General features: G+C 42.6%; 1 non-coding gene across 1 annotated transcript; it reads left to right on the top strand.

Moving 5' to 3' along the window:
• Positions 1 to 944: 944 nt before the first annotated feature.
• Positions 945 to 1,050, top strand: LOC145577191 (small nucleolar RNA R71). Its single transcript, XR_014098665.1, has one exon. It is a non-coding gene; the product is annotated as a small nucleolar RNA R71 (small nucleolar RNA).
• Positions 1,051 to 3,731: the final 2,681 nt, after the last annotated feature.

The raw sequence follows: 3,731 nt of genomic DNA, 5'->3' as shown, positions 1-3,731 counted from the left end.
TCATGATGGCATCTAGCTTAGCCAGCACGGGATCATTAGGAGGGGCCTCAATTTGAAGAGGTTGTTGAGGTGGAGGAAGTTGGGCTTGATGGAAACCCGGAGGCCTATTGGTTTGGGCATAGTTATAAACATTTTGGCCCCTATTGCCTCCGGTGCCTTGGTTGGGAACATTGCTTTGTCGATTGTTTCCCATGTTACCTTGATCACCAAAATTTTGATTTTGATGGTCATGGTATCGGGAGTTGGGTTGTTGGTTTTGGTAGCCATACCCCCTTTGGTTAGAGTAGCCTCTTCCATTGAAATTGGAAGGGCCTCCCCCACCATGGTATTGGTTACCATAACCACCACCACTTTGGTTCCAACCACGGTTTCCACCTTGATTCCAATTCCCCATTTAATTGGAGTTTGGCCTCAAGTTCCCTACATTTTCCATTCTAGGAGCAAAATTCATAGCATTGACATCTTCTACATTATCATCATGTTCATAAGGAGGGGGTTGAACTTCACAAGCATACACACAATGGGAGGTATCATGATCATAGGTTTCACAATTTGAGCAAAACATACATCCTTGAGGCATTTTATTATAAGAAGAGGGGGAAGAAGTGGCCATACCATTGCCTCCCTTGGTTGAAGGGGAGGTATTACCATGAGGGTTGGACCTTTCTTTCATCATTTCGTCCATTTGCTTGCCCATCTTGGAGATTTGGGAAGAAAGGTTGTTGATTGCGTTGGCTTGCTCCAATGCATAGACACCTTTGCTAGAAGTGGCCTCCCTTTCTCCTTCGTACCAATCATCATAATGCTTTGCGGCCTCCTCTATGATGCATTCCACTTCATCCTCTCCCTTGTTCATGATTGGACCGCCGGCGGCGGCATCTAGGCTTGTTCTCCCTTGAGGTGAGAGACCTCCATAGAAAGTGTGGATGAGTTGATACTTGGGTATCCCATGATGTGGGCATTGACGTTGAAGCTCCTTGTACCGGTCCCATGCCGCACTTAGAGTCTCACCACTCTTTTGGCGAAAACCTTGAATTAAAGATCGAGCCTCGGCGGTCTTCCTATGGTTATAAAATCTCCTCAAGAAAGCCGTAGTCACTAGGTCCCAAGTTGTGAGAGAATTAGGGGGCACCTCCTTCTCTAGCCATTCTAGACCTCTCCCAATTAAAGAAAATGGAAACATCTTGAGGCGGATATACTCTTGAGTCACTCCGTTGGCTTTGATCGTGTCACAATACTTCTCAAATTCTTTCAAATGCTCATGAGGACTCTCAAATTTTCCACCCGAGAATTGTTTCCTCTCTATTAAAGCAATCAAATTGGGCTTGATTTCGAAATTGTTGGCTTGAGTGGTAGGGGTTAGGATCCCACTTTGGGCTCTAAAGGCTTCGGGAGCCCCAAGACGACTCAAAGGTGTATTCTCTCCCATTTTAGAACCTTCTTCACTTTCGGACTTAAAGATTGAAAAGGGGTTGATTTCCGGACTTGATGGCGAATTAGGGCTATCTAAGTCTTCACTTGAGGGTGAAGATGGTGGAGTATCTTCCAATTCTCTTACTCCTTCTTTCGTTGGGGTGTGAGAATTTCTACTCCTCGCTCTCGCTTCTCTTCGAAGTAAGGACAAAGATCTTTCTAGCTCCGGATCAATGGGAATCAAAGACCTTGAGCGAGTTCGTCCTCTGTTCATACAACAAAGCTAAGGAGAACGTAAGCACTGACAAGTAACAAGAAGTAACAAATACTAACAAACAAGGAATGAGATAATCTCAAATAAAGTAATGAAAAAGCAATGGAAGCCGTCTCCCCGGCAACGGCGCCAATTAGACAAGGGAATAAACGCGTCGTCAATTTGTCTATCCCTAGATCAAATATAATTTATACACCTAAACAAACCTAATACAAGTATAAGGCAAGCATAGGGGTCGAACCACAAGGAGACATGCATAAACACCACATTCACTACTTAATACTTAAGCTACCTCGGAACAAGAAGTGTGAATAACTAAGAGATTAAACTAGGGATTAAGAATGATTAAAAATCAATATAACTAAGCACCAAGGGAAGTAGGTAGATGTAGTTGCCAATTGATCATGCAATAACACGGAAGCAAAGCAATGGAAAACTAAGCATGCAAGAATATCGAATTAAAGATCAATCTAACCGCCTTCCGGGGTTAATCAATTTCTCCTAACATATCCTCCATGTTTCCACACTAGAACCATATATTAGAAGGTGCAATCAAAGAACTATCGATAACAATGAACCTTAACTAAGTCAACTTCCGTTTCTTGTTAGCAAAGATTCACCTTTAATCAACTAACAATGTGCACTTGCCAGAAGATTAAAGAATATCAAACATACAAAGATTTTAATCACCATTAACAAAACCCCAACATCATAAGCATGAATCAATCAACAACTACACCATCCCCACACCCTTGGCTAGGTGACTACTCACAAATCATATTGAAAACAATATCAATCATCAAATCAATAAGCATCAACATGATCAATAAGCAATGAAGGAAAAATCAAAATAAGCAAATAAAACTAAATACAAAAGTAAAGAAAGAGAGTAAGAGATTGCTCATTAATTGAAGATGAAGATTTACAAAGATTCAATCAAGCTACTTCTTCAATATCCAAGTTCATCAATGGAAATCCACACTTTCTCTCTCTACTAATGAAGTTTCTCTCACTAGATTAGGGTTAAATTGTTTCTAAGTAATGATAGATAATGCACTAAACTCCCTACGACCTATATATATAGGTCCTTTAAAAGATACAAAAATACGAAATAAAAAGACTGCAGCTCAGCGGTGCGCGCCCGCGCAGAAGTTGTGTGTGCGCCTTCGCAGATCTTGCGCGCCCGCAGATCTGTGGGTACGGAGAATGAAACCCATGGATGCGCGCCTTCTCTCAGCAACACTGCGCGCCCGCGCTTGAGGAGTGTGCGTCCGCACACAAGGCGCACACAAGGCGCACGCAACACTCTGTTTTGACTTCTGCTTCTGATGCTGTTCCGTGCGGGTTCTCCCTGGGCTGCGCGCCCGCACACATCAAGGTCGCGCGCCCGCACACAAAGCGCGCACAAGGCGCACAAATCTTCTGTTTGTGTTCTGTTCTTGGAGCAATCCTGCGCGGGTTCTCACAGTGCTGCGCGCCCGCACACAGGGAAGTTTGGGGTGAATTGCTCTTCTTCCAATGCCTTGATTCCTACAAAACAAAAACAAAGAAAACAAGGAGAAAGGCAAACAAAGAAAAGAGGAACAAAAAGGAGAGGAAAGGGGGCAAACAAGCTACAAATGGGTGGGAAAAACCCGTAAAGAGAACACTAAATTGTGGCATAAATGCCACTCATCAAATGTCTCACCTACAACAATGTAATTATTAGTGACAAATGTATCCCATCCGAGGTGAAAAAACTCTAGTTGACGAGATGTAACTTTAGTCCCCATAAGAGTTACATCCCACACACGCCCCTTATTTCCATGCATGACTCTTACTGAATTTGTAACACGACGAAGCCACGGTCTCCACTCGGCAGGAAGATGCTACACAATAACAACCTTAAGATTATAATATCAACCGTAACATAATCATGTCTTATAATGAATGAATGATCATATTATAACTTACCAGTTTGTTGTTCATGTAGTTCTTGAATGTTATGGTTGTACATGGAAGACCTTCTTACTCCATTTTTTGTGAACACACCTTATGTGGGATT

This window comes from Chenopodium album, chromosome 13 (genome assembly GCF_948465745.1).
Source record: "Chenopodium album chromosome 13, dcCheAlbu1.1, whole genome shotgun sequence".
Lineage (NCBI taxonomy): Eukaryota > Viridiplantae > Streptophyta > Magnoliopsida > Caryophyllales > Amaranthaceae > Chenopodium > Chenopodium album.
Note: the sequence above shows the minus strand (reverse complement) of the source record. Positions and strands in the feature narration are given on the sequence as shown.